Here is a 10522-nt window from a genome sequence, read left to right as displayed (position 1 = left end):
TCCCCTGAATATTTGTCACATTTCTTCCGTACTTTTCCCTGAGAATATCTGTTTCCAATTTAAGCTTCCAATTTCCTGCCTGATAGCCATAGAAACATAGAGAAGTACGGAACTTTGGCTCATCTAGTGCATTATTCTGCATGCTCACAACCCTCTCAGTGAAATTTCCCCTCATGATCCACTGACTGAAGATTCCCCTCATGTTGCCTTTAAATTTCTCACCTTTCACCCTAAACCCATGACCTCTGACTGTAGTCCCACCCAACATCAATGGAAAAAGCCTGCTTGCATTTACCCTATCTATGCCTCTGATAGATTTGTGTACCTCCATTATATCTCCTCTCATTCTTCTACATTTGAAAGAATACAGCCTTAGCCTATTCAATTTTTCCTTATAACTCAGGTCCTCCAGATCTGGCAACATCCTTGTAAACTTTCTCTGTGCTTGTTAAAACTTGTCTACATCTTTCCTGTAGGTAGGTGACCAAAACTACATACAGTCCTCCAGATTAGGCCTCACCAACGTCTAACACAACGACAGCATCCTATCTGCTGTGCTCAACACTCTGATCTATGAAGGCCAATGTGCCTGAAGCTTTCTAACGACCTTGTCTCCCCGTGGCACCACCTTCAGTGAATTACGGACCTGTCTTCCCAGATCCCTTTGTTCTACTACACTCTTCAGAGTCTTACTGTTCACTGTGTAAGACCTATTCTTGCTGGTCCTCCCAAAGTGCAAAACCTCACACTTACCTGCACTAAATTCCATCTGCCATTTTCAGCCCTTTTTTCCAGCTGATGCAGATCCATCTGCAAGCCATGATAGCTTTCCTCACTGTCCACAACAGCCCCAGTCTTGCTGTCATCTGCAAATTCACTGATATAGATAACCACATTATCATCCTGATCATTGATATAGATGACAAACAACAAGGACACAGCACCGATGCCTGCGGCACACCGCTAATCACAACCCTGTAGTCAGAGAGGCAACCCTCTACTCCCACAATCTGGCTTCTCCCATGAAGCTAATGTCTAAAACAATTTACTACCTCATGCTGAATACCTAGTGACTGAACGTTGTTGACCAGCCTCCCATGCAGGATCTCAGAATCAGAACCAGTTTATTATCACTGGCGTGTGATGTGAAATTTAATTTCGCAGCAGCAGTTCAATGCAATATATAATCTAGCAGAGAGAAAATAATAATAATAAATAGAATAATTATAACAAATAAGTAATGGTATATGTATATTGAATGGACTATAAAAAACCATGCAAAAACAGAAATACTGTATATATTTAAAAAGTGAGGTAGCGTCCAAAGGTTCAATGTCCATTTAGGAATCGGATGGCAGAGGGGAAGAAGCTGTTCCCGAATCGCTGAGTGTGTGCCTTCAGGCTTCTATCTCCTACCTGATGGTAACAGTGAGAAAAGGGCATGCCCTGGGTGCTGAAAGGTCAAATTTCTTACTAGGAATTACTAAAGAAAATTCCTCTTTTTACTGTGCCCATGGTCTGCTCTTTATCAAATTACGGTATTGCTTTGCACTGTTGTAACTATGTTATAATTGTGTGTTTTTTTGTCAGTTTTGGTCTTGGTCTGTCCTGTATTTCTGTGATATCATACTGCATGCATTTCTAAATGACAATAAATGACTGAGTATCCTCATAATCTAATCTGGAGTCTATGTAGACAACATCCACTGCCTTGCAGGCCTGAGATCACCATTCTGGAGGTTCTACCCTTTAATTTCGCACCTAATTCTTTGAACTCCTTATGCAGAATCTCATGACTCGTCCGACCCAGGTCTTTGGACCACATAGGGGCATCCATCAGTCTTGCGAGACCATGGATCTGTGCCTGGAAAGTCTTCACTCTCCAGGGCACAGGCCTGGGCAAGGTTGTATGGAAGACCAGCAGTTGCCCATGCTGCAAGTCTTCCCTCTCCATGACACCGATGTTGTCCAAAGGAAGGGCATTAGGACCTGTACAGCTTGGCACTGGTGTTGTTGCAGAGCAATGTCTGATTAAGTGCCTTGCTCAAGGACACAATACGTTCCCTCGGCTGGGGCTCGAACACACGACCTTCAGGTCACTAGTCCAATGCCTTAACCACTTGGCCATGTGCCCACAATTTTGGACCACAACACTGTCAATAAGCAGGAAACTGAACATTAACCTCCTCTCTGTCCCTAAACTCAAATTAAAACACAACTAAACCCCAGCCAAGATTGCTGACACTGAGGGACTTGGCTTTTATTACAGTATTGTGACTGTATGCTTCCTGCTATCATACCGAAATAGGCTATATGTGCCTCGTGCTACTGTTGGTTCTGTGCTCTGCACTGTGCCCCTGGAGGAACACTGATTCATTTGGCTGTTATTGAAATGAATTGAATTGACTTTATTTCTTACATCCTTCACATACATGAGGAGTAAAAATCTTTGCTATGACTCCATCTAAATGTGTAATCATAGTAATTTATAATAAATAGAACAGTCAATGTAATATAGACCACACTCATATCAGCATGAGTTAATCAGTCTGATGGTCTGGTGGAAGAAGCTGTCCCAGAGCCTGTTGGTCCTGGCTTTTATGCTGTGGTACCGTTTCCCGGATGGTAGCAGCTGGAATAGATTGTGGTTGGGGTGACTTGGGTCCCCAATGATTCTATGGGCCCTTTTTACAGACTTGTCCTTGTAAATGTCCTGAATCATGGGAAGTTCACAACTGGAATGTTATGATGAGGTTGTATAAGGCATTGGTGAGGCCGAATCTGGAGTATTGTGTTCAGTTTTGGTCACCAAATTACAAGAAGGATATAAATAAGGTTGAAAGAGTGCAGAGAAGGTTTACAAGGATGTTGCCGGGACTTGAGAAACTCAGTTACAGAGAAAGGTTGAATAGGTTGGGACTTTATTCCCTGGAGCGTAGAAGAATGAGGGGAGGTTTGATAGAGGTATATAAAATTATGATGGGTATAGATAGAGTGAATGCAAGCAGGCTTTTTCCACTGAGGCAAGGGGAGAAAAAAAACCAGAGGACATGGGTTAAGGGTGAGGGGGGGGAAGTTTAAAGGGAACATTAGGGGAGGGCTTCTTCACAGAGAGAGTGGTGGGAGTATGGAATGAGCTGCCAGACGAGGTGGTAAATGCGGGTTCTTTTTTAACATTTAAGAATAAATTGGACAGATACATGGATGGGAGGTGTATGGATGGATATGGTCCGTGAGCAGGTCAGTGGGACTAGGCAGTAAATGGTTCGGCACAGCCAAGAAAGGCCAAAAGGCCTGTTTCTGTGCTGTAGTTTCTATGGTTACAGATGTGCTGGGCTGTCCGCACCACTCTCTGCAGAGTCCTGCGATTGAGGGAAGTACAGTTCCCATACCAGGCAGTGATGCAGCCAGTCAGGATGCTCTCAATTCTGCCCTGTAGAAAGTTCTTAGGATTTGGGGGGGGGGGCCATACCAAACTTACCTCAATAGTATGAGGTGAACGAGGCGTTGGTGTGCCTTTTTCACCACACAGTTGGAGTGTACAGACCATGTGAGGTCCTCGGTCTGTTTACCCTCTCAACCCCAGATCCATTGATGTCAATAGGGGTTAGCCCGTTTCCATTCCGCCTGCAATCCACAACCAGCTCCTTTGTTTTTGCAACATTGAGGGAGAGGTTGTTTTCTTGACATCACTGTGTCAGAGAGATGACTTCTTCCCTGTAGGCCAGCTCGTTATTGTTTGAGATAAGGCCAATCAATGCAGTATAGTTGGCAAATTTAGTTAGCGGATTAAAGCTCTGGCTCGCACAGGGAGTAAAGGAGGGGACTCAGTCCGCAGCCCGGAGGCGCTTCTGCATTGAGTCAGAGGGCTGGCGGTGAGGGAACCCACTCTTACAATGTGCCGGCGATCTGACAGGAAGTCTCGGATCCAGATGCGCAAGGCAGGGTCAAGGCCGAGGTCTCTGAGCTTCTTGCTGAGCCTCTATGGGACTATGGTGTTGAATGCTGAACTGTATGGTTGAATGACAATTAAACTTGGCGGAGACCGCAGCTCGGCGCCGTCGCGACAGCTCCCCCTTGCAACAGCGAAGAGGGCACGTTAGATAGGACAAAAGGCCCGAGAAGCGATGAGACAAAGATAACTGGCAGCTGATGCGGAAATGAAGCGTGAGCTTTCAGGTGAGGAGTCAGTCATAAATGGTAAGAAGGAAATTGGCCAAGAAGCGGGGTGAAAGAGGACAGCTGACGAGTTTGCAAAAGAATGAGGAAAACATCACCGAGCCAGGTAGGAGTCGAACCTACAATCTTCTGATCCGTAGTCAGACGCGTTATCCATTGCGCCACTGGCCCCCTTCGCTTATCGGAAACCACTGTCAGTGCTAGACTACTTCAAAACGTACGAACACCGGAAAATTCTTTCTTCCTCGGTGAAAGTCTGCACATTCTGGAAATACGAAGCAACGCACACAAGATGCTGCAGAAACTCAGCAGGCAACACAGCATCTATGCAAAGGAGTAGCAAGTCGACGTTTCGGACCCACCCGGCAGACACGCAGCTGTCACTCAGCTCCAGAAACATTGTCCGCAGGCAGGAGTTCCCAACCTGTTTTATCACATGGACACTAGTTTGGGACAGTCTGGGTAGTCTCCAACCAGTTGGTATGAACATCTACTTCCGGTGATTCCCTCCCCCTCCCTTCCCCTATCCCTATTTCACTCTGCCCCTCCCCCAGTTGCCTACCACCTCCCTCATGGTTCCGCCTCCTTCTACTACCCATTGTGTTTTCCCCTATTCTTTCTTCACCTTTCCTGCCTCCCTTCCCCCACCCCTTTATCTTTCCCCTTACTGGTTTTTCCACCTGGAACCTACCAGCCTTCTCCTTCCCACCCTCCCCCCACCTTCTTTATAGGGCCTCTGCCCCTTCCCCCTACAGTCCTGACGAAGGGTTCCGGCCCGAAACGTCGACCGATCTTTTCTACTGATGCTGCCCGACCTGCTGAACTCACTAGTTTGTGACTCCGTGTCGCAAGGGTCCACGCGAAGCGCCCTATTTGTGCCTTTCCTTCGATAGCTCAGCTGGTAGAGCGGAGGACTGTAGAGACAAAAGCTGACATCCTTAGGTCGCTGGTTCGATTCCGGCTCGAAGGACTAGCTCTTCTCTTATGCTGACCATCGCTTCCATATCACGGACCTACTTACTGGCACAACACTGCTCTCACAACTGCCCCGTCACCTAACCAGATGCAAGGCATCAAATCACAGAAGGATCTCGGCCCCAAATCTCGCCTGTCTACTCTTTCCCACAGATGCTGCCTGGCCTGCTGACTTCCTCCAGCATTTTGAGCGTGCGGATTTGCATTTCCAGCATCTGCTGAATATCTCGTGTTTGTCCTACAAGGCGAGCTTATTTCAGGGTAAAATTCCAGAGTGCCAGCTCTTCACACAAGCTGCTCTAGCCCAGCAGTGCAAAGCTCTACACAGAAAATGATGGATACAGTCCAGTCCAGCACTTGAAAAATCCTTCACACCATTGAGCACATCTTCACAGATCACGGTCACAAGAGTCTTTCATTAAGGATCCCCACCATTCGAAGCTGTGCTACTCTTTCCTGGCGCAAATGATCAATCCCGTGTCACGGGGCAGCTTGGTGACATAAGACTGCACTCGGGACTGCTCCGACACGTCACCAGGTGGAATACAGATGCACCAAATCTCACAATTCCCATCGCGAGCTTGTCTCGGCCCAGCATTCCAGAGCACTCAGTCTTCACACAGGCCGCTCCCGCAGTCTCTCCACTCTGAGTTGATTGGACTCCACGCAACAAGATGATGCGACTCTGCTTCATAGCAAGTGTTCAACAGAAGAGATTACCACACGGACACGATGGCACGGACATTACTTTCTTCAATACTGATTGGGCAACCTTTTGTAGTCACTCTCGGTTCAGCGTTTGCAAATCCACACCAGCAGGTGGTGCCAGTATCTGAAGTATCAGAACGCAGATACAGACCGGCATTGTACCAGGTCTCCTCCGATTTGTGTCGCTCAGTATGTTCTGTTCATCTATGTCTGAATCAGCGTCAGGCTTGTTATCACCGGCAGGTGTCGTAAAATATGCTAAATTAGCTGCAGTAGTTCATTGCAATACAAAATAGAGAAGAAAATAATCTCTAGAATCTTAGAACACCTGGAGAATAAAGACACATACGTAAGGCTCCTTTTTATTGACTACAGCTCTGCCTTTAATACCATCATTCCAAATAAACTGATTCCTAAGCTCCAGAACCTGGGCCTTGGCATACAGATCTGCAGCTGGATCTTCAACTTCCTCACAGACAGGACCCAGGCTGTAAAAAATAGGGGACAAGCTCTCCTCTACAATCACTCTGAGCACCAGTGCCCCACAAGGCTGTGTACTCAGCCCCCTGCTGTACTCACTGTACACCCATGATTGTGTAGCCAGGTTTCCATCGAACTCAATATATAGGTTTGCTGATGACAACACAATTGTAGGCCGTATCTCGGGTAATGATGAGTTTGAGTACAGACGGGGAATTAAGAACCTGGTGGCATGGTGCGAAGACAATAACATATCCCTCAATGTCAGCAAGACGAAGTAATTGGTTGTTGACTTCAGAAGGAGTAGCAGACCGCACGACCCAATTTACATCGGTGGTGATCAAGTGGAACAGGTCAAATGCTTTAAGTTCCTCAGGGTCAACATCACAAATGACCTGACTTGGTCCAACCAAGCAGAGTCCACTGACAAGAAGGCCCAACAGCACCTTTACTTCCTGAGGAAGCAAAGGAAATTTGGCCTGTCCCCTAAAACCCTCACTAATTGTTATACATGCACCGTAGAAAGCATTCTTCTAGGGTGCATCACAACCTGGTATGGAAGTTGTCCTGTCCAAGACCGGAAGAAGCTGCAGAAGATCGTGAACACAGCCCAGCACACCACACAAACCAATCTTCCATCCTTGGACTCGCTTTGCACCGCACGCTGTCGGAGCAGTGCTGCCAGGATAATCAAGGACACGACCCACCCAGCCAACACACTTTTCGTCCCTCTTCCCTCTGGGAGAAGGCTCAGGAGCTTGAAGACTCCTACGGCCAGATTTGGGAACAGCTGCTTTCCAACTGTGATAAGACTGCTGAACGGATCCTGACCTGGATCTGGGCCATACCCTCCAAATATCCGGACCTGCCTCTCATTTTTTTGCACTACCTTACTTTCCCTTTTCTATTTTCTATTTATGATTTATAATTTAAATTATAATTTAAATTGGGGGTTCTGACAGAAATATTTCAAATGTCATTAGAAACGGGGATGGTGCCGGAGGATTGGCGTATTGCTCATGTTGTTCCATTGTTTAAAAAGGGTTCTAAGAGTAAACCTAGCAATTATCGGCCTGTGAGTTTGACATCAGTGGTGGGTAAATTAATGGAAAGTATTCTTAGAGATGGTGTATATATAATAATCTGGATAGACAGGGTCTGATTAGGAACAGTGAACATGGATTTGTGTGGGAAAGGTCATATTTGACAAATCTTATTGAATTTTTTGAAGAGGTTACTAGGAATGTTGACGAGGGTAAAGCGGTGGATGTTCTCTATATAGACTTCAGTAAGGCCTTTGACAAGGTCCCACACGGATGGTTGGTTAGGAAGGTTCAATCGTTAGGCATTAATATTGAAGTAGTAAAATGGATTCAACAGTGGCTGGATGGGAGACGCCAGAGAGTAGTAGTGGTGGATAACTGTGGCAGATTGGAGGCCGGTGACTAGTGGTGTGCCTCAGATATGTACTGGGTCCAATGTTATTTGTCATATACATTAATGATCTGGATGTTGGGGTGGTAAGTTGGATGGGTAAGTATGCAGATGATACCTAAGATAGGTGGAGTTGTGGATAATGAAGTAGGTTTTCAAAGCTTGCAGAGAGATTTAGGCCAGTTGGAAGAGTGAGCTGAAAGATGGCAGATGGAGTTTAATGCTGAAAAATGTGAGGTGCTACATTTTGGTAGGACTAATCAAAATAGGACATACATGGTAAATGGTAGGACATTGAAGAATGCAGTGGAACAGAGGGATCTAGGAATAGTGGTGCATAGTTCCCTGAAGGTGGAATCTCATATGGATAGGGTGGTGAAGAAGGCTTTTGGTATGCTGGCCTTTATAAATCAGAGCATTGAGTATAGGAGTTGGGATGTAATATTGAAATTGTATAAGGCATTGGTGAGGCCAAATTTGGAGTATTGTGTACAGTTCTGGTCACCGAATTATAGGAACAATGTCAACAAAATAGAGAGAGTACAGAGAAGATTTACTAGAATGTTGCCTGGGTTTCATCTCCTATGTTACAGAGAGATTGAATAAGTTGGGTCTTTATTCTTTGGAGCATAGAAGGTTGAGGGGGGACTTGATAGAGGTATTTAAAATTGAGGGGGATAGATAGAATTGACATGGGTAGGCTTTTTCCATTGAAAGTGGGGGAGATTTAAACAAGAGGACATGAGTTGAGAGTAAAAGGGCAAAAGTTTAGGGGTAACATGAGGGGAAGCTTCTTTACTCAGAGTGGTAGCTGTGTGGAACGAGCTTCCAGCAGAAGTGGCTGAGGCAGGTTCGATGTTGTCATTTAAAGTTAAATTGGATAGATATATGGACAGGAAAGGAATGGAGGGTTATGGGCTGAGTGCAGGTTGGTGGGACTCAGTGAGAGTAAGAGTTCAGCACGGACTAGAAGGGCCAAGATGGCCTGTTTCCATGCTGTAATTGTTATATGGTTTTTTATGTGGTTAAATTTTAATATTTACTTTCGGTTTGTACTCCAGGGAGCATGAGCAGAATCAAATATTGCGGTGATGATTGTACGCTCTAGTATCAATTGTTTGGTGACAAAGTATAAAGTAAAGTAAAATCATAATAGCAAATAAGTAAATAATTTACTGTATACATATATTGAATAGATTAAATCTTGTGCAAAAAAACCCAGAAATATTATATATTTAAAAAGTGAGGTAGTGATCTCGGGTTCAATGTCCAATGTCCATCTAGGAATCGGATGGCAGAGGGGAAGAAGCTGTTCCTGAATCACTGAGTGTGTGCCTTCAGGCTTCTGTAGCTCCTACCTGATGGTAACAGTGAGAAAAGGGCATGTCCTGGGTGCTGGAGGTCCTTAATAATGGACACTGCCTTTCTGAGACACCGCTCCCTGACTATGTCCTGGGTAATTTGTAGGCCAGCACCCAAGATGGAGCCAACTAAATTTCCAACCCTCTGCAGCTTCTTCTGGTCTTGTGCAGTAGCCAGCCAGCACCCCGCCTCCGCCAATACCAGACAGTGATGCAGCCTGTCTGGCATCCGGCACAGTGTCCGGCCCTGTAGCTCAGAAGGTTAGGAAAAGGAAGAGGGCAGTTGTGATGGGGATTCGATAGTAAGGGGGTCAGATAGACGATTCTGTGGATGCAGTCCAGAAACCCGGATGGTAGTTTGCCTTCCTGGTGCCAGGGTCTAGGATATCTCTGATCGTGTCCAAGATATCCTGAAGTGGGAGGGTGAGGAGCCAGAGGTTGTGGTACATATAGGTACCAATGACATAGGTAGGAAAAGGGATGAGGTCCTGAAAGGAGAATATAGGGAGCTAGGAAGGGAGTTGAGAAAAAGGACCGCAAAGGTAGTAATCTCGGGATTACTGCCTGTGCCACGCGACAGTGAGAGTAGGAATGCAATGAGGTGGAGGATAAATGCGTGGCTGAGGGATTGGAGCAGGAGGCAGGGATTCAAGTTTTTGGATCATTGGGACCTCTTTTGGCGCAGGCATGACCTGTACAAAAAGGACGGGTTACACTTGAATCCCAGGGGGACCAATATCCTGGCAGGGAGATTAGCGAGGGCTACTGAGGTGACTTTAAACTAGAATGGTTGGGGCGTGGGAATCAAACTAAAGAGGCTAGGCGAGAGGAGGTTAGTTCACAACAGGGGGATGGGAACCAGTGCAGAGAGACAGAGGGGTGTAAAGTGAGGGTAGAAGCAAAAAGTAGTAAGGAGAAAAGTAAAAGTGGCAGGCGGCCAAATCCAGGGCAAGCATCAAAAAGGGCCACTTTTCAACATAATTGTATAAGGGCTAAGAGAGTTGTAAAAGAGCACCTGAAGGCTTTGTGTGTCAATGCCAGGAGCATTCGTAACAAGGTGGATGAATTGAAAGTGCAGATTGTTATTAATGATTATGATATAGTTGGGATCACAGAGACATGGCTCCAGGGTGACCAGGGATGGGAGCTCAACGTTCAGGGATATTCAATATTCAGGAGGGATAGACATGAAAGAAAAGGAGGTGGGGTGGCGTTGCTGGTTAAAGAGGAGATTAACGCAATAGAAAGGAAGGACATAAGCCGGGAAGATGTGGAATCGATATGGGTAGAGCTGCATAACATTAAGGGGCAGAAAACGTTGGTGGGAGTTGTGTACAGGCCACCTAACAGTAGTAGTGAGGTTGGGGATGGTATTAAACAGGAAA

General features: G+C 45.9%; 2 non-coding genes across 2 annotated transcripts; one reads left to right on the top strand and one right to left on the bottom strand.

Annotated features, from left to right (window-relative positions):
• Positions 1-4277: 4277 nt before the first annotated feature.
• Positions 4278-4350, bottom strand: trnar-acg (transfer RNA arginine (anticodon ACG)). The gene has a single exon. It is a non-coding gene; the product is annotated as a tRNA-Arg (tRNA).
• Positions 4351-5062: 712 nt separating this feature from the next.
• On the top strand, positions 5063-5149 carry trnay-gua (transfer RNA tyrosine (anticodon GUA)). Its single transcript is given in 2 exon segments — positions 5063-5099; positions 5114-5149. It is a non-coding gene; the product is annotated as a tRNA-Tyr (tRNA).
• The last annotated feature ends 5373 nt before the right edge of the window (positions 5150-10522 follow it).

Source organism: Mobula hypostoma, chromosome 1 (assembly GCF_963921235.1).
Source record: "Mobula hypostoma chromosome 1, sMobHyp1.1, whole genome shotgun sequence".
In the NCBI taxonomy this organism is placed as follows: domain Eukaryota; kingdom Metazoa; phylum Chordata; class Chondrichthyes; order Myliobatiformes; family Myliobatidae; genus Mobula; species Mobula hypostoma.
This window is presented reverse-complemented; position numbering and strand designations above follow the sequence as displayed.